Here is a 20460-nt window from a genome sequence, read left to right as displayed (position 1 = left end):
TGGGCTTTTCGGGACCTCAGTGTCAGCGTCACGACCCCCAGCTCCACCGCCTCGGCGCGTGGCGCGGGTTCCCAGTGATCCCCCACGTCACAGCGCGGACGTCGTTGCTAATTCAGACGTCGGGTAACACTTGAGTGCATTATCTCTTCCAGCTGCGGCAAGACGACTTACGCGAACGCAGTCGCGCCCTCGGTTCCCTCCTGGGACACAGTTCAAGTTCATCTTCCTTCCGCGGCCCGAAAGGCGCCTGCCGGGAGGGGCGGGCGGCGGTGGTGGCGGGCGGGAGCGGGGCGTCCTGGGCCGAGCAGGCAGCAGCCCGAGGATCCCGCGAGGGCGCCGTAGTCGATGGGCTGAGCGACCACCCAAGGCCGCTCCCTAAACGCACAGTCTGCCGAAATGGACCAGCCCTGTCTTTAAAAGAAAAAGAAAAAGAAAAAGGAGGGAGGCTGAGAAGTCATCAGCAGCCTTTCTTCCCACACTTGCCGGTGTCACAACAATGATTCACCTCAAGACGGGGCGGCAGCTTCCCTAATTAGCCTGGAGACGCTCCGGACCCACACGGTTATTTAAAAAAAACAACAAACTTTCACTTTTATTCAAATGCACACTCCCTTCCCACGACGCCCACTCCCTCTCGGCCTGAGGCCTGCAGGCCACCGACTTTTGAGGCGGATCTGGGGCGCCCCAGGTGACCTGGGGGTTGAGGCTGGAGTCAGGGTCCAATCCCTCTCCCCGGGGGCGCGCAGGTGCCCCCAAGCGTGGGCGTCCCGCCCTCCCGGCGGGTCCCGGCTTCTCTGCCGCCCCGCGGGTCTCCGGTGCACCCCGGCCCGCCCAGCTGGGGGCCGCCAGGCCCGGAGCCCCGACAGCGCCGCCGCGCGGGCGGGCGAGGCGGGGCGCGGGGCGGGGATGGGGGGCCCGCGGGCGCAGAGGGCAGCCCCGGCCCGACCCTTGGTCGCCGTCCCGCCCTCCGTCTCCCGCGGGGCCGCCCAGGCAGGCTGGCACCTGCCCCGCGAGGCCTCGGCCGGACTCGGCCCGGCCCGCGGCGGCGGAGGCGGCGGGAGCGGCGCGCCGCGGGGGAGGTGCGCTCGGCGGCCGGCGAGCCGAGCGGAGCGGAGCGGCGTCCGCCCCCGCCGAGCCGAACGGAGCCGAGCCCAGTCGGCGTGCCGGGAGCTGGGAGCGCGCGCCGAGCGCAGGCCCAGGGCTGGCCGCGGAGGGTCGTGCCCGCGCCGGGGTCCCGCTCTCCCGCCGCGCCCGGCTACCGGAGGCCGCGCGGCCACCTGCTGCGTCGCGCCGCGGGCCGCCGCGGCTTCGGGCGGGGGCCGGGCGCGCACCCGGGCGGGAGCAGCCTCGGCTCGCCGCACCCGCGGACGGTGCTCTTCCCTACGCGTCTCGCCGAGCCCGGGCCACGCTCCTGTGCCAGGTACCCGGGATGGTGTGAAGTCGCCTGGCCACAAGGCGTGCGTGGGTCGAAGACCGGGCGGCGCGGGGGCACCCGGGCGGGTGGCGGCGCGGGACCGGAGTGGCGCCCCGACGCCGGGCCGGGTGGGGTGGCGAGGACAGAGCCACGCAGCCGGGGCCACTCGGACCGGGGAGGGGCGCCATCCCGCGGCCCCTGCCTCGGGCAGCGCGGGGCCCGCGGGTCCGAGAGGAGCCAGACGCGCTCGTGCAAGTGCCCAAAAGTTTCCCTTTGCTCACTTTGCTGGACTTAACTTTGAATTGTGAGGCAAAGCCCAGTGGTTTAATGCGCTAGGAAAATAAAAAAGGAGAGGGGGAGAATGTCTTGCTGGGTTAAATTGTTAGTATACGAGATATTTGTGCCTACTGTCTCTACAGGCTGTTGCAGGGGAAAGTAGTGGACAAATTCATTAATTATCTGCCTTATGCTTTAGGTAATGGTTTATTTAACAGGTTTTAGGCTTTGATTACACGCCACCGTATGGGATTCTGGGGTTGATCTAAGAAGTCTTCAAATTTTTAATCAAATATTTGTTGAACAAACGCTTCATTATAGGCAGGGCTTTAATATGACGTTCACATTTGAGCAGAGCATAAGTAGTTATGAAAACAAGCTAATATTTGGCTTTTGAAATGCAAGTAAAAAGCAGTGCCACCATATGAATTTGACTCGTGTACGTACAGGCCGACTGCAAGCATCAGGTCACTACTGAACACTTCATTTTGAGCCAGCAAATCCAAGTGGAAGACAAGTAGCTGTGTGACCCTTTTAGAGCCCACTCACACCTTCCCAAACTGATCTTAATCTATCCTGCTGCAGTCATTATTCCAGCCTGCAAGCTTCCTTCCACTTGCATAAACACACAACGTTTGAAGAGAATCTGTTTAGACCCTGGAATGATGGAGCATTATGGTCATCCCAGGAACCCCTTGAGATTATAAAATTGTGAGGAGGAGGATATCTAGAGTAGTGACATCAGGAGTCCCTGTGTTGGAGCTGCGTGGGGAGACATGCAACTGAGCTGGTTTCCAGGGCCTTCCCCAGTGCTTTGCCAAATTGGAGGCTGAGGCAAGAGGAAGAATCAGGAATACTAATCCTGGTCTTTATTTAAAATAGTAATATTTTGTACATCACAGATTTTTGTATTAATTTTGATATTTTAAAATATTGCATTGAAACATATTTATCCTACTGAGTTTTTGATACCCGCTTAAATTTTGTGCCCGTGGCAATTTCCTCACTTGCTTCACCCTAATTCTGGACTTGCTGTACAAGTCAAGTTTCTTAACCTCTCTAAGCCTCCATTGCCTCCTTTATAAAATAAAAGACCCATGGATGTTGCATAGCATCAGGCACGTGGGCATCCCAAAGGGTGGCTGTGCTGCTCGGATCACCACTCAGCTTGGCCCTCTTGGGCTAGGCCACAAATCTTGCCGCATCTCAGTTTACCACTTGGGGCAGTGGGATTAATGATGGTGCTATGGTCTGAATATTTGTGTCCCCCGCACCCCCCCAAATTAATATGTTGAAACCTAATCCTCAAGTGATGATATTAAGAGATGAGGCCTTTGGGAAGTGATAGGTCATCAGTGGGATGAGTGCCCTTATAGAAGAGGCCCGAGGGAGCTGTTCACCCCTTCTACCTTGTGAAGACACAGTGAAAAGGTGCCTTGTACGAGGAATGGGCCCTCATCAGACACCGAATCTGCCAGTGCCTTGATCTTGGACTTCCAGCCTCCAGAACAGTAAAAAGTAAATTTCTGTTGTTTATGAGCCACACAGTTTATGGTTTTTGTGATACGGCCCGGACGGACTCAGCCAGCCAGCTCACAGGGATGCTCTGAGGGTTGGATGAGAGAATATATGTGAAGGTGCTGGGCCTTCCAGGGGGGTAAGTTTTCTGTGATGGCCTGGGGGGCCTGGATTTGACTTGGCAAGCTCGCAACCGCTTGCTTTCCCTCTGGAGGTTAGTGCTTTGCCTTGTCGTGCAAGATACTTATAAATGCTGCTTGTGTTGCTCGTAGACCCTATGGAAACCTGCCCAGGGTTTACTGTGGAGGGGTACAAAACTTTTTGTAAGTGAGCTTAATTTCGCTATCCCAAACAAACTCCTTTGTTTCCCTTTTTGATATACTTGGTCCCAGTTCATGATTCTGTTTTTCTTGAGACTAATTCAAGTGCTATTATTTCAGTCACTTTCTAGCTTAAAGGTAGCTTGGTCCCTTGAGAGTCAGTCTCTCAGTCTGTCCGGGTCACCCCTTGGGGGCTCTTTTCTGCTTCAGGTGGTCCTCGGGCACTAGGAGAGGATCGTAGTCATGCTTGGGCATGGGGGACTTTGTAATCATGCCCGGGCAGGCGGGAGTGGCCTCTTGCTGGTCCTGTGGTCCTCTCTGTGCTCCAGTGAATTCCACCCCCTCCCAACACACTGGGCCTCCTTCTCATGTTTCCTCTGAGTATTGTTCAGCTGGTGTCACTGGGGTGAGCCACAGCTGGGGACCTGGCTCCTGCCTTGGCCCCCACACTCTGAGGTCTCTTCTGGGTCCCTGCTGGGCACCTGAGAACATGCCCAGGTTGTGCAGACCCCTGCTAGGCCACCATTTCTGCTATCCTGAGCTGTCTCCACCCAGTGCTCCCTGCAGGAAGCAGGACAGAAATTCCCCGAGCTTTCTGCGTCCCTCTCAGCCTCTCAGGGGCTTTTATTCCCTCGCCGCCCCTTCTCCTCCAGGCAGGGTGCAGAGTGGTAGGGGCTCAGTCTCTGCAGGTTCATCTCCCAGTCCCAGGGGTTTTTTTCCTACCTGTCGGGCAGAACTGTTTCTTAGGTTGTATCCTCTGTTGTTTGTACATTATGGCTTAGAGTAGAGCTCAAACTTCCAGGCTTTGCTCTTGATATATAAGAGGAACTTAAAAATATTTTTATATTAACCACCATCCTCCCCCGGCCCCATCGCTGGAGAAACCAGATCCCGGGAGAAGCCCCTGGTGAGGTGGGAGGAGGCAGGGAGGCGTAGCTGGGAAAGTCGACTAGAAGCTCCCCGGCTCTCCCCGTGGCCACCCCCCTGGGCAGGCTGACCTGGGTGACGTGTGCTGGCCGCTTCATTACCTGAAAAAGGCTAGAGAAGCCATGGTGGTCTGCTGGAGATTCCGGTCGGGCCGGGAGGAAACAAGGGCAAGAGCAGCTTTGAGGTGTCGGTGGTGGTAGGAGAATAGGATCGCCTTCTGCTTACGCGTTCCTGAGCCCAGCCCAGTAATGTCTTCCCAGCTCCCATCCCTGTGTGTGCGTCTGCTGCCTCATCGTCAGAATGACTCCCGTGTGCTTGGCACCTACTAAAAGCTATAGGAGAAAGGTGGAAAATTTGTCCAAGTCATAATTAGCTTCCTCTGGGTGCTTAGGAATTACCTGGGGAAGATTAGGCCTTGTAAAGCCTCAGGCTGTGTACCCAAGCCCTGGGTTGTGTTCACACTCAGTTCACACTGGATTTTGAAGATGACGTGGTCAGGGGAAGCTTCTTGCAGGAGGGGGGACTTAAAGGAATCTTAAGACTCAGCCACACGGACGTGAGATGAAAGAGACCTGGCCAGGCGCGGTGTTTGCACATCCACCTGTGGCTTGACTCTGGCCACTGCTGTGCTTGTCTCTTTCATTGTCTGGATACCTGAAAACACTGGCACAGTTAGTGTCACCTGTAGTAGGACAACAGGGACAGCCAACATTCTAAATCCATTTGATTTTCCCCAGACTGAATGGAAATCAGGTGAATGAATTCTCATTTAGTCCTGTTATTGTGAGATCTCTGCATCTGGAAAATGATTTCAAACCTTTAGGTCAGGTAAAAGGTCCTTAAGACACAACTGTGATTCTGAGAAATTACCTCGGAATTCTTTGTGTTGCTTTTAGTGTGATCCAGCCCATAATCCTGAGCTCAGTGGATCATGAACAAGAGATGCCATGTCAGTGCTCAGTGAATTTAGCAGCAAATTGATGGGAAATAATGAGTCAGGTGTGTGCAGATAGCCAGGGCCACCCCTTGCCAGCGTCAGCCCCCGGCTTCGTGCAGACTCAGATGCTGTTCCTGGGAAGATTCCTGGTAGGAAGGGTTCAAAATATTTTTTTTATCATTAAAGTATCTGTGAAAAGAAAATAGAAAAGATCCTTTTGGAAGGTGAGGAGTAGAAAGTTACTTATTTGCTCAGGCCTCCTCCTGGCTGTGGTGCGTGGGACTGATTTTTAAATGTGTGTGGTTGAAGAACTTGTAGAAATATTTGCCTTCATCGTCCGTACACCAATCTCTCTGTGGTTTTCTGCCCCCAAATTCTCACATCTGTGGGAGGCACCCAAACCGTTAGCTGCGGTGTGCTCAGTTCCCAAGAAACTGCTCTCAGAAAGACTACCGTGGTGGGATGTGACAATGTCAGAAGGGTTTTGCTCTCTTAAAGCAGGTGGTCCAGCCAAGGGGCACAGTTGGGCTCTGGTTTCTACTCTGCCACTTAGATGCCCCGTGACCTAAGTCACTCCTTAGAATAGGGGTGGTAATAGATACACACACGAGCATTACGTGAGGAGCATGTGACAAACATGGAAAATGCTTCATAAATTATTTGTAGGTATTGCTCTTCCATTGTGTTTCTTATAAGAAGATGAAAAGGCAATTGTTAAAATTCCCAATTAGGACCCCCTAGTAAAGTTCTATAAAGCAATAAAGGGTCTTTCTGCATCTGAGATCTGATGGCATTTAAGGAAAATGAGTTTAATCACTATACAGACCACTCCTGAGCAGAGCCAGTGGTGGCAGCTGTCATGTGGGAAATGACCTTGAAGTGGTTTAGAACAGACAGAAGCAGGAACAGAGATGGGGTATGCCACACAAGACAGGGGGCTGGTGACAGAGTTCGGGTGGGTGACCTAGGTAGGACAGGAAGCAGGGGACAGAGATGGGGTGGGTGACCCAGGTAAGGTAGGGGGCAGACAGAGGCCAGAGTGACACAGGTAGAACAGGGTGAAGGTGGGCGTCCTGGTGTATGAGGCATATCCACATGTCCCATCTCTGCAGGAGCAGCCTTCCCGCTAATATGTGTGAAGAAGGACCAGACTTGAAGTACTGGTGGTGGGGACACAGATGCAAGGTGCCCTGGGCCAAGGACACACATGCACTTGTTATATTGGAGAGACTTAGGGACAGCCCTGTCCTGCCACATCTGGCTCATGAACAGCCTTGGGTTCAGAGGACCTGAGCGGCTGCCCCCAGTGGGTCACCAGATTTTGACTGAATATTAGATTCCTCCTGTGTGTTTAGCCTCATGAGTATGAATATGTCACGAATATTGAGCACCTTTTCTGTATTTAGTGTATTGTGAATATTAGCTGCCTTGGGTATACTTAGCGCCACAGGCAGAGTAGGCATCTCTTGGGCCTCCCATGCCCCCCTACCTGTGTTTAATACACACGTGCTGTACTTACAATTTGCCTGTACTTAACATATCTTAAGAGATTCATCCCTCACATTTGTCATCATTTCCTCAGAATGAATGTTCTCAAATAGTTTAACAAATGTACATTATAGGGGGACGCTAAATTAGTCTCTTAACATCGGTTTCTAGATTGGGTATATTTTTTGAGAGGCCATTGTCTCATCAGGATGGGTGAACCTGAGGTGCCAGGGGACCTTCTGGGGTTGGGTAGGGTCTGTACAGGTTTGTGAATCTCGCTCACACCCACTTCCTGTTCATGGACGGACGCTGAACTGTGTGCTCAGGGCTGGCTTGTGCTGTTAGTTCCCCCGGCAAGGGAAGTGACCATGGTGGCTGCTTGCCCCTTCTGCTGGACAGGCTGCCCTGAGATGTGTGCACGCTGGGCTCAACCCCTAGCTCCGCTCCGTCTGGTTGCAGCTCTGCGGCAGCACACGCCTGCGCCTGGCAGGTGCAGCGGCAGGTACGGTGGGCACAGGGGTCACACTTCGTCCCAGGGAGTAAGCTCAGACCTGTGTTCTCTTCGCTTCTGTGCAGCCGGCGTGGGAGATGCACTCAGCAGCTCTGAGGCATCGTCTCCACTCCACGCCTGCTGCTCTAACCTGGGTTTAACACCAGCTCCTAGTCCTCGGGTTCTGTGATACTGCTTTAATACCTTAATTATTCACCTTTTTTTCCCCCAGGGAGTGGTACCAAGAACTTTTCTGTGGGTCTTTTCTGCACGGGAGATTGTGACTTAGAGGCTGTAGTGCTAATTCTGCCAACGGAGGTGAGGAGGGAAGAGGAAAGGGTTTGTTGGTGGATCAGACCCACCCGCCTGAGACCTGAACCCCGTGGCCGCACCTCTCCACGGGGCTTGGTGATTCACTCCCTTTGAACTGTGATCGTTTCCGCAGGAACTGAATTCCGCATATTTTTGGATGGTTGCTGGGCGTCAGCTGCATGCTCCATTGGAAATCAGATTCTTAAATCATCACATATCAGTGTTTCCAGTGTGCTCTCTCGGTGAAAATGGGATCTTAGTATATAAGTACAAGCGTTTTGAAGGTTTGAGTCACCCATTTTCTGAGGCTTGGCCGATGTTACCTTGTTTTCTTCATGGCCTTCGTGAGCGAAGACGGCTGGTTGAGTTGACGTATGCTGATAAGCGCGGCGTATCTGGTGCCTCATTCTAGAACAGAGACGAGTGAGTGCATCCCAGGGGGGCTCCCTTCGTGGGGGAACGACCCCCGTAGACAGGATGTGGCCAGGTCGGCAGGCAGGGAAGGCCCGGTGGCTCTGGAGAGCTCTGTGTGGGGCCGGCCAGTCAGCTGTCTGGGCTTCGACCAGGCTTGAGGCGGGCTGTTCTTTGGCGGCTTGCTCTCCTGGCTCGAGGCGGGGAGCTGCCTGGGGACAGGACAGGAGCGGAGGTCTCTGTAAGGTTTCAGGGGATATCTGCCTGTGCTGCACATACATATTTACATGTATGCACAGAGGTCCACATTTACTAAAAAGAGGTAATGTCTGTATTGTTCTGTGGGCCGCCTTTCCAAGATGAGTAGTATGTGTTGAGTCTAATCTGTATTCCTCCTTGTGGCTGTGAGGAATTCTGCCTTAGGGATGGGTTCCAGCTGCCTCACCCCAGGCCTCTCTCGGGCGGATGTTTCATTGGGTCATTTTCAACCTTTTGCTCTTTAGTAACATGACGATGAACATCTTTGTCCATTCATTTAAAATTGTGACATTTTGTACATCATGGATCTTTGTATTTGTTGCACATTTTCTGATCAGTTCCTTCGAAGTACTATCTCCTAAGTAGATGTTACGTGTATATATGAGACTCCTCCTTCGATATGTCCTGCCTGAAATAATTTTTTTCACACCAGGGTTTTTTCCCGTGAGATGAATTTTTACCAAGATTTCATGCATCTTAGTTGGCAGCATTTGTGTTATTCAGGATTCACTCTAATTAGTTGAAGCAGAAGAGGATTTAATGCAGGATATTCAAGGCCATCGGAATTGGCCAGACCTGCAGCAGCGACCCCAGTGCCACACTGCAGAGCTGGCCTGTGGGAACGCTGTCCCCAGCCGGCTGGGCAGTCCTCGGTGGCTCCAGGTCGCGCACCTCCTGCCATCCACCTGCCCCGTGAAGGGTCCTGTCTGCTGCTCAGTGACAGTGGAGCTGGGGACAAGGCTGGGGGGGCCTCCGCCACCACCAGATGTTGTCTTTAGCACCCCAGAGCGCAGCCAGGGGCTGGCTGGGGACAGTGGGGGCAGCCACCGGCCTCACGGTGCACGCTCTTCTGACCCCAGCAGTAAATGTCACCCCTTCAGACATGGACTATTTATTTATCTATTTCCTGCACTCAGATCACAGCCAGGACAGAGAAGGACTATTACAACGGCCTGGTGCTCCTGCCTTGCGAGCTCCTGGGGGGCCCGTGGAGGGGGAAGGAACAAGGCCCCGGCCTGCGAGGTGAAGTGACTCCTTCCCCCCCGTGCTGTCGGGCCCAGTCCTGGGGGGGCACAGCGAGTCATGCTTTTAGCCCGTCCAGGAATTAGGCCCGTCCAGGAAACCCATATTCTTTTTTTTTAAAAAGAAAATAATAGTGATTTGGCATATACCAGATGAGTCACCTTAGGTTTCTATGGTACCTTCTCTTTATGAATTTAAAATAGGATTTGATATATATGTAACAGCTGTTTTCCTTTCATTTTTGAGGGGTATGCGGTGATTGTGTGTTATGAGGTAAACTGTAATAATTATTTCACCAGCAACAGCTGTTTTTCTTTCAGTTCTTCTCAGCATATGAAATGAGATTCTTAGGGTTATTTCTTATGGCATATAAATACTGGCTCATCCACGCTGCCTAAGGCATGCTTCCTCCCCTCCCGTCTTGTGCTTTAAAATAATTAACGAAGGGTGAGTGTGTGAGTGAGTCTCATTCCGGTACAGAGATTTGATGATGTTTGTCACCTGTTGAGGATTGCTCAGCATTTGGGTTCATTTCACCTTTATCATCTCATTTAATCCTTGCGGGCACTATAATTCCAGTGTGTTTTATAAAGAAAGAGATGGAGGCTCAGAGCAGTGAAGTCACCGGGCCAGGGCTGCTCAGCTGGTGAGCAACAGAGCTGTGAACCCGCCTTCACCCATTGCCCTCCTCAAACGGCCCCCCCCCCCCCGCCCCCGCCCCGGGCACAGCCTGTGTTCTCCTGAGTGCTGCGGGTGCCCTGGGCCCTGGGCCCACGTGCGCTGTGTGGTTGTTCATTCAGTACTGTCCTGACGACTGAGCTAACACACAGGGGCTGTCATGATTGCTTCACCCCCTGCTGTCTTTATACCTGTTTTACAGAGGAGCAAACTGAGGCACAGAGAGGTTACAGGACTTGCCTAGTGACTAGTACACAGAGGAGCAGGGATTTGAACCTGGAGTCCTTTCCTCATCATCTTGTTTTTAACCTGTCTTGACCTATGAGCTTGGAAACAGTGTAGGGGAGGTCACTGTAACCCGCCCGGGGTTTTACTTAATGCAAATCAACTCTCTTGGGCAAATTACGCCCCTGAGTATGCACAGGGCCTGGAGGTGGGCCTGGGGCCTGGGAGGGGCTCCTTATTACCTGCTCAGCTTCTCGCTCCTCCCTGAAGTCCCCCCTGGGACCTGAACCCCAGCTGGAGTCCAGGGCGAGACCGTCCTCCTTCTTTCCTGCCTCTCCCAGCCTCTGTCTGCAGCAGCTTCCTCAGGATCAGGGGAGGGAAAGGGCACAGGCTGGGGCTGGGCTGACCTGGGCCCACACCCTGGCGAGGGCCCCTGCTGTTGGGGTGCCTTGGGGGGTGCCTTGGGGGAAGCCTTGGGCTCACTTTCCTCCTCTATAGTCTGGGAGGTTGTGATACCTTCCTCCCAGGGTTGCTGGAAGAAGGAAAGGCAATAATTTGTGTGGAAATGGCAGATATGTTGTAACCAGTATCCAGTAGTATCCAGTGAGTTGGAAAACATTTTATTATAATTAGGCCTTATTCCACTGCCCTGCTTTTTTTTTTTTTATTAAAGCATTCCTAGTTAAAATTGAATGAGACTTGGTGGGTGGAGATGCTGACCAGTGGCCACTCAGTCTGGTGAGGTGGGAGGAGTAGGAGTGAGGTGGTGACAGGCCATGCCTTGGGGGAGGTGTGCCTCGGGGGTTTCATTCTTGGGGAGGCTGTGTCTTGGAGGTGCTATGCCTTGGGGGGCCATGCTTTGGGGGCCAGGCAGGGCTCTGCTGCAGTGTGGGTGGCATGTGCTGGAGGTCTGTTGGTGCAAAGCCTGACTCTCCCATTCTCTAGCTGTGGGGCTCTCTGTGGCCACATTACCCATCTGGAAAATGGCGTGGGACTGGTGCCACCTCCCAGGGTTGTCTTGTATTACAAGTAGATGGGGTGCTAGTGTCTGTAAAGTGCTTAGCACAGTGCTGGGCCCAGAGTGAGCACATAGCACATCACCAGCCCTGGCTGTTAAGTCGTCCTTCCTTCCGAACGGCCACTGTTTGTGGGAACAAAACCTGCAGGGAGGGAGACAGGAACGGCCCCGAGGTTGGCTGAGCATGTACTGTATTCCAAGCACGGTTAGGTGCTTAAGGAATGTATTATACCCATCTGTATTATCCTACTAATTAACAGCAGAAACTATCATCCCTGTTTCGAGGTGAAGAAACTGAAGTTCAGGGAGGTGAAAGTGGCTTGCCTGTCCCCAGCTAAGAAGACTGAGATGGGGCAGGGGGGATGGTGGTCACCTAAGGGGCTGGGCTGAGGTCCAGAGCCAGCAGCCCCAGCCCAGCATCTGTCAGTAGGATCCTGACTTGGCACTGGGACCGTGGTCACGTGGTACTGGGGTGGCTGCGTCCTGAGTCTTTCTGGCTCTGGGTGATCCCGGATGAACCGCTCACCATGCGCTGGCTTGATTAACTGGAGGAGCAGATACTTCCCAAACATCATCTGCTCTTGTTTCTCCCCAATTCCTAAATAAACACTTCTGTTGTAATAGCGTGTTGATATTCCAGCAGTTCTTTGCTCTTCTGATGGACATACAGTCTTGTGTACAAAGTTGCAGTTTAAGTTCCTCACTGTCGACCAAGTTAGAATTCCCATTGAATTCCTTTCAAGGGTCCATGTCCAGGAGGGCCTGCTGTGGTGTTTGGTGTCCTAAAAGCTGCCAGCTATCCCCTAAAGCCAGGTTCTCAGTTTTTCTGAGTACATGAGTCCTTTTGTAACATTAACAATTTGTGAAACCTTTCATATGACAGTAACTATGTTTTCATAGTCTATCAACAGGAAAAATACATATCAGCAAAAAGACACTGAATTTTGAGGCTTGTCTAAGTGATATTATATTTTATTAATCACATTAACATCTAACACATTTGAAAAATAATAACCTGTATATGTATGTGCCATTGTACTGACTCCATTTTCAAATGGTGCTTGTACATTGGGGTTCACATAAAAAGAAATAAGGGTCTGTGTTCAGGGATTTCACATTTGCAACCTTCAGAGAAGTAAGTGTGGCAGGCTGTGCTTTTGCAGTTCGCTTTTTCCTCCTGGGTTCTTTGCTTGCAATTCCAGTAGGTTCCATCAGGGGGTGTCTGGGATCATGATGCCTCTGCAGTGATGAGGCTCCACCCCAGCTGTGAGAGAAAGTGTTGTTTTCTACTCCTAAATGTTTTCTTTTTAGGACAAAACTATTTTATTTTAACAAAACATATGAATTAGCAGAATATAGCCTAAATGAGGTAACTGAACATGAATGCAAATTTAAAAGATGTGGCAGGCCAAGATAACTAAACTCCAGAGATGAATTGCTGTTCAGTTTTATCTAATTCTGGATTTCATTTCTTCTTAGCTGCCAGGCGTTGAAAGCAATCCTGAGCATTGGCCATTGCATCACTTCCAAAGGGATTGAAATGTTGTAGCTCAGTAGACCATTTAGCGTTAGAAATACACAGGTGGTTTTGTCCCCTCAGGGACTGTGAGACACTCCAGACCCCTCTCTTCTCTCTGGACCCTCACAGGGGGCTCTGGTACCTCTGCAGGCATGTCCTTCCCTCAGCAGCCCAGTCTGGCCGGGGACCTTGGCCTGTACTCACCTGTGAGAGACGGCTGGGTGTGGAGCTAATTTGAGTTACACTGGGTGGTGGACTTAGCTCATGCTTGAACTGGGTCTTCCATGGGGCGTGTCCAGGGTATCCTAGGGGGCTGACTGTGCATGGGAGGGCCCATCATCGTTTTAGAGGCCTGTGAAAGTGTTTTAATTTCTTCTAAAATCAGAAGGAAAACATGAACTTTAGGTCAAAGAAAATGTTTTGCTATATAATATGAATATATAATCATCTTTGTACCCATGCAGTAGTAAAATACACTTTTGTAATTTTTTTTTTTTTTTTTTGATGGAGGAAGGTACACAAGGGCAGAAGTGCATGGGGATGAAGAAGTCATAATGTGGCCCTGCGTGGGAGTGTGACAGGGGGTTCCTGTGACCTGGGGAACTGCCTGAGCAGAGTGACCACAGAGGTGCAGGAGGGGCTTGCCTGGAGGCTTGGTTTAGCAATGCACATGTGCAGCATAGGGCAGGAGGTGCCATGGGGACGTGGAAAGACTCCACCTCGGCCAGAGCCCGTCTAGTGAAAGCAAACAGCACCTGTTTCTGCAGGTTCCGGACCATGTGCTTGCATGCCTTGGGCTTGTGGCTCACTGAGAGATGGATACTTGGGAATTTCAGGACCTTCGGAGTTTCAGCTAAACCAGAAAAAGGATGGATTTCTCAAATACTGGGTGTTGGGGGCGGGCTGCGAGGTCCTAGTCCCAGCCTGGTCCCTCTGGGGATGAGGCTTAAATCTTTGACAGTGTTTCCTCACCCGTAAGTGGGGCCATAATTCACACAGGTGTGCTGAAGGAATTCCATGATAGGTGTCAAGTGTCTTCCTAGCCCAGGGCCCGGCCTCTAGGCACTGCCCAATGTTGGTTTCCTTCTTTGCCTGTCAGCATTGAGCACTCAGGGAGGGTCAGGGAGATGGAGGTGTGCTCACCTGGGCAGCAGGCTGGCCCGGCCTCACCCCGCCAGGCTGACTCAGGAGGGCTGGGTGGGACCTTCTGGTGTTTAACACACTTTGCAGGTGAATCTGCTGTGTGGCTGGGGCTGAGAACTTAGCCTTGGCCTGAGCGTGTCGGGGCCATGGTTCGACAGACTCTATTTCCAAGAATGGGGTTCCCACCTTCCCAAGGGGGAAGGGAGCCTGAGACCTTGTCAGGGAGATTCTGGAAGTACGGGCTGGGCCGGGCTGGCTGGGCCGGGCTGGCTGCCACCCCTGCACCCCCATCCGCTCTGCAGAGGCATAAACACTCCTTTGTCCTCAGCCTCCCGTCTTCCTGGAGTCCTTCCTTTTGGCTCACAGGATGAGCCGGGAGGAGCAGCTCCTTCCCACCCAGGGTGCACGTTGCCAGTTTGTCAACACGCAGTTGCTGCGGCCGAGTGCACAGCGCTGTGATTTGATGCAGGATGGCTTAGGGTGGGCCGAGCCTTCACAGCATCACCTGGTAGTGGCTAACTCTTATCTTAAAATAGATTAAAATAAGTGCTGCTGCGCAAGAGGCAAACCTTTTTCCAATTGGAGGAAGAGTCCAGTGTGCACAGGAGGGGCTTGTTTGATGGGATGGGAGGGATGTGTGGTTTCAGAGTAGGCTGTAGCCAAACTGGGGCGGTTCTGCGTCCTGGAGGAAAGTGCCAGCACCCCTCAGTGGCGATGGCCCTGGGGGCCTGCAGGGTGACTGCTCAGTTAGGGCTTTGGAACCAGCTACACCCAGCTTGGTGGGAGCTGCAGAGACAGCGCCTACACACAAAAAGTGTGCACGGTGGAGTCCTCTGCCTGCAAGAAAGTCAGGAAATGTGACAGAGAAGTGATTCTACTCCTGATAGAATCAAAGATGGAATACCTAGGAATGGCACTCATGGGAAATGTGTAGAACCTGTATGAAGAACATGACAAAATTGTAGTGGGGACACAAAAGAGCAGTCATATAAATCAGGATGTTTGGCATGTTCCAGCAAGGGAGGGATCAATATCTTAAGTATTTCAATTGTTTCCAAATTAATTTATGGCTTAGTGGAAGCCCCAGCCAGAATCTGGGTGGATAACCTACCAGTTATTAAAACATATTGTAAATTTACAATAATTTAAACATTTTGATATTAGAATGAGAATAGACGGCATGTCCATGGAACAGACTAGAAAGTCTAGAAAATAGAATTTAATAGATTTAGTTAATATTTAACCACTTGGGAAACCATCAGATCCCTCACTCATATCAAACCCCAAAATATATTCCATGTGAATTAATGATTTAAACGTAAAAATGAATCATTACAGTGCTAAATTATTTCTAAACAAGTAAGCAATTATGGGATGAGAAACATCTTTCTACACATGTCCCGGAGATAGAAGACATGCCTGCGACATATATGACAAATACTGTATCACATAAACAATGCTAATAATCGATGTGAACAACTCTTATTATGAATGAACTTCCCAATAAAACAGTGGATTAGGGATATGGATTAGTTCACAAAAGGAGAAATATAAAAAGTAGTCAATGTGAGAAAGAAAGTCAATCTTACATTAATCAAATAAGGTACATGTTAAAATAAGATACTATTTTTTGCTATCAAATTAGCAAATTTTTGATGTGCTTTGTTTTTGTTTTTGTGAATGAGGGTCCTCAGTGCACGTGAAGGTGTATGGCAAGGACTCTCACGTGGGTTGGGAGTGGAAGATACAAGCTTTCTGCCAAGGAGTTTGGCAGTATGTCTCAAAACCTTTAAAAGAATTCCTCTCTTTATCCTGGGTTTTCTGTTTCTAGGAATGTATCCCAAGGAAACAATTGAATCTGCAGTCAAAAGTTCCTGTGCAAGGATGTTCATCACAATGTTATTTATGAAGGTGAAAATTTGGAAGCAGTTTGAACATCCAGTAATGGCGAATGAGTCATTTGTCTGCCAGAGTGCAGTCGAGCCCTTGGAACATTTCTGAAGGATGCTTAGTCACAAGGGAGCGAGGGAACTTCATGATCTAAGGCTAAATGGAGAAGGCAGGAAGGCTGGTGGGCCGGAGCCGGAGGGGAAGAGAGCCCATGGGAATGAGGTGGGGGCCAGTGCAAAGACGGGACAGAAGATTCTGGATGTGTTAGAGAAAGGCTTGGCTCCATTTTGTTCAGATTCCCTTTTGCAAATTTGATTGAGCAGGTACTGGGTGTAGACCACTGCTAATTAGGTTCCATTTGGAGAAAGAGTTGGTTTGGATGAACCATACCAATGGAAGGGTACTGACCCTGGGCAGGCCCTGCCCTGTGTCCTTGGCCCCTCCGGGCAGGCTTTTCTGCAGGCACTCACCCCTCTCCTGGCCACTCGTCTCTTCCCCAGGGAGCTGCTGTCTTCACCCTCTGTTCCCCATGTGCATGACGGATTGGAGAGGGGCAAAACTCAGGATATAGAACTTTTTATTTTTTATTTTTTGAGGCAGTCTCGCTCTGTTGCGTGGGCCAGAGTGTCTCAGCATCAGCCTAGCTCACAGCAACCTCAAACTCACAGGCTCAAGTGATCCTCCTGCCTCAGCCTTCTGAGTAGCTGGGACTACAGGCGCATAGCACCGCATCTGGCTAACTTTTTCTATTTTTGGTAGAGACGGGGTCTCTTGCTCAGGCTGGTCTCGAACTCCGATCCTCCCGTCTCGGCCTCACAGAGTGCTAGGATTACAGGCATGAGCCACCTCACCTGGCCAGGATATAGAACTTTTAATGTTAAAAATAAGAAAGAGAAATTCAGGATATAAAACTTTTTAAAAGAGGGGTTGTATTCTATATAAAAACAAATTGATATTTATGTGTGGGTACAGGGAAAAGATTGGAAGGTAACATATCAAAATGTTATTTCTGGTTAGCTCTGACAGAATTATGGGAGATTTCATATGTTTCTGTATTTTTTATAATAAGCATGGATTATTTATTAAAAAAAACTTTACTGAGGCATAGTTGACATATAATCTGTACACATGTAAAGTGCACAAATGGATAAGTTTTGAGTACAATGACAATAGTGCATGTACCTATCACCCCAGAAGTTCCTTGCACCCCTCCTAGTCTCTACCTCCACCCCTCCCCTCCCCAGTCCCCTAAAGGGCAACCGATGACCCACACTCTGTCACTATTATTGAATTTGCAGCATTTCCTAGAATTTTTTATAAATGGAATCCTGCAGTATGTACTCTTTTTGGCTTCTTTCGGCCCATAATTATTTTTTTGTGTGTGATTCATCCATGTGGTTGCATGTGTCAGTTGTTTATTCCTTTCTATTGCTGAGTAGTATTCCACTATGTGGATGTAGCACAGGGTTTTTTTTTTTTTTTTTAATCCAATGAATTACTTTATAATTAGGAAAGTCCCTAGTTTTTTCTAAGGGTACCAGGAGAGTGGCCAGGGGCCTGGAGTGGATCTGTGCCATCTGCCATCTCTGGGTGTGCGGGGCAGTTCTCCAGGCCTGATACAGTGACCCTGTGGGCAGCAGCCTGCTGCGTCCAGAGCCTGCACGCTGTCGTTTGCCAAACACAAGGCCTGGCCACACCTTTGAACACTTGAGCTGAATATAAAGTGTGTCCTTATGGTCAGAGTTTTGATTTTGCTGCCAAGGAGATTTAGTGCTGGTGCATAGGCATTTTGAAGCTTTGCCCTGTGCTCTGCCTCAGTCGGAGAGTGGGAGAAAGCTGTGTTGAAAGAGCTTGTCCTCTGGTCACAAAGTGACGTTGACTGACTTCCACCTATCACTTGCACCCTTGCCTGGCGCCTGTGTGTGTCTGACGGCTCTTCCCCACCCCACCCCAGCCCACCCTCTCTGCAGAGTGGTCCCTCTTCACCTGCCCCGTGCAGCCCCCCAATCCCCACCACCCTGTGGCTCCCACCTTCCCCTGGGCAGAGCAGATGGCCCTCCTGTTCTGCTGTCAGTGATGTTCATGAGGTTTCATCTGTCTCCTAATGAGCACAAGCCCAGGCAGCAACTCCAGGGCTCCAGGCACACCCAGGTCTCCAGAGGGAGTCATATGCCCACCAATCCCTGGGTGTCCCTGGCCCCCATGGTCCCCGTGGTAAGCTCCCTGCCCCATGCATCACCCCATCATCATCTCTGGGGGTCCCAGGACATGCCTCCCACGTACTGAGGAGTCAGTCCCCCATGATGTCTGCTCTGGCTGCCTCCCAGGCACTGCCGCCAGGGGCCAAAGGAAGGACTTAGCAACTGCTGCTTCTGTGCAGAAAGGGGTAGCCAGGGGTGGCGCCTCTCTAGCACTCTGTACCCCCTTGTACCTGGGCCTGAGTCTCCCATGGTCTGGCACATGATGTCGTTTTCTGCCTTGCCTTATCACTCCAAGCACAAATTGGTCCCAGTCCCTGGGTCAGGCCAGTAAATGGACACGCCCATCCTAGCCGACATCCCTTCTCTCTTTATTTCTCTACCCTGAGCTCCCCGTGCCAGCCCCTTCACCAAAACCACTCCCTCTGGCAGAGACCTGTGACTGTGGACAGGGGGCAACACCAAGGGCCTGGGTCTTCTGGGCCCAGGAGGGGCCCCTGGACTGTACCCCTTCGCCTGCTAGGCACTTGCCAACTGCAGACACTGCCCCCGGGGGCCAGGGCCCTGCCCTGGGAGCAGCCTTCCCTTCCTGGAGTCCCGGGATGATGCTGCCTAAATGGGCACAGGGGGAAGGCAGGCTGGTTGCCTGGCACCTCCCCCTGGAGGGCCTCAGGCCTCTGTCCGCGGGCCTTATGTTTCAGCAGGGCACGAAGGGAGGGGCCTGTTGGTGGGGAGGGCTCTGGTTGTGTGGCTCCCTGAGCTGGCCAGCCGGCTGTCCGTGAGGCAGGTGGGGGCTGCAGAGAAACAGAGGGCAGGGTCCCTCTCTGCCTGGCAGGGGCTCCTATTTTTAAAAAAGCCTCCCTCCACGAGGATGGAAACAAGCAGTAAGCTGGCCTGGCCCGTGTCCAGCCATGTAACCTTAGAGCCCCCATCATGGTGACAGGACCCAGCTTATGTAACCCGAGGCTGCAGCCCGGGGAAGCCACCTGCATGGAGGCCAGAGGGCGCAGGCAGAGGGCAGAGCCCAGGAACTGAGCTGGCGGGAGGGGCTACTCCTTGGCTGGGGGCGGGGGTGGGCAGCGCCCTGTGGGGCTTCTCAGGGGGGCCCCTTCCTGCGTCTGCAATTACACATGTTAATTCACCGTGGCGTCCAGGCTACATGTGGGTGTGACGTCTCCTTCTCCCTGGAAACCTGCTCCATGATGCTTGGGGCCAGGCGGGGTGGCGGTGTGGAGGCCGACTCCAGTAAATGCCGGTGCTGCTGTCGGAGGAGGCCGGGCTGCTGCCTGGTGCTGGAGGAGGCGGGAGGAGGGACTGTTACCTCCAAGGTGAGGAATTTCACCAGCATAGTCACCCGGGCCCTTGGGCTCCTGTGTCCTCCCCTGGCCTGGCTCCTAACTGGGATTCCTGACTCCTGGGCATGAGGGGGGCATATGGGCACGTGGCAGCCCCTCGCTGGCCAGATGATGACAAAAGCCTGCACCACAGAAGTGTTGTCTCAGCTTGTCACCAGGCTGTTGTGCTGCACTGTGCTGGGTCTGGTGGGGGAGGAAGCAGGGGCTCGGCTGGGAGGCTTTGAGGACCTTCCCCCAGGTGTAGCTATGGTAAATGGCGTTGGGGTTTGAGCCAACCTTATGTTCTCCCGTCGTGTCCTACTGGGTTGCCACAGGATCACCTGCCACAGGCCAGGTGCGTTGCCAAAGGCTTCCACGTAGCTTAGCTCATTGCATCCTGCAAACAGCCCTGCAAGGTAGGTAGCACCTGATTGTTCATTCTAATTATTGTGGGAGCTTGGAGTGTATAAGTCACTTGCCCTAGTGCATACATTTGTTAGGGCTTTCCGCTTCTGACAACTGCACTTTCCATGACTCCTTGGATGCCCAGACCTGCCCTCTGGATGGGAGATGCAGTCCTCAGTGACTAAGGGACCAGCTGGTGAGGGTCCGTCAGCCTGGCCGTGTGGCCGTCCACCTGCACCCTCCAGTCCTTTCTCCTTAGATGGCACCATGGGCCCTTCACGGTCTGACCACCTCTAACCCTGCGCACACTCCCAGCAGGGTCCAGCTTTGATACGCCACAGGCCTCACTCCTGTGTCCCCTCTGCCCACAGGCCACCTGGCCGACTGCCCACATCCCACCATGTCCTGGGCAGAAGTGGCTGTTGCTTGCTTGCTGTAGACAGACATCCTTTACAGGTGGGTAACAGAAATGTCTGCCTCCTCCATAGACTGGGGTTTCTTGAGGGTGGGGCCTGCACTTTGGGGACATGCAGAGGAAGATACACAACAGGTGTTTGGTTTTTGAATGAGGTTGAATTGGACTTCTAGAAGCAAATAATCTCCCCCACCTTTTTTTTCCCCTGATCTAATGCTTTTTATGTTCAAGAAATCTGGTGATATTGTAAGAATTTTCTAT

General features: G+C 52.0%; 1 protein-coding gene across 3 annotated transcripts in view; it reads left to right on the top strand.

Annotated features, from left to right (window-relative positions):
- Positions 1-613: 613 nt before the first annotated feature.
- The window catches only part of CRACDL (CRACD like), a 122922-nt gene continuing 103075 nt past the window's right edge, over positions 614-20460 (top strand). Inside the window, exon 1 of one of the 3 annotated variants that reach the window (XM_045550205.1) lies at positions 614-688. The gene's annotated coding sequence lies outside the window, so the exon portion shown is untranslated. Of the gene's footprint in view, positions 689-1129; positions 1421-20087; positions 20241-20460 lie in introns of those variants that run through there. The other 2 variants (XM_045550203.1, XM_045550204.1) reach the window with 2 other exon arrangements.

The sequence above is a fragment of the Lemur catta genome, chromosome 4 (assembly GCF_020740605.2).
Source record: "Lemur catta isolate mLemCat1 chromosome 4, mLemCat1.pri, whole genome shotgun sequence".
Lineage (NCBI taxonomy): Eukaryota > Metazoa > Chordata > Mammalia > Primates > Lemuridae > Lemur > Lemur catta.
Note: the sequence above shows the minus strand (reverse complement) of the source record. Positions and strands in the feature narration are given on the sequence as shown.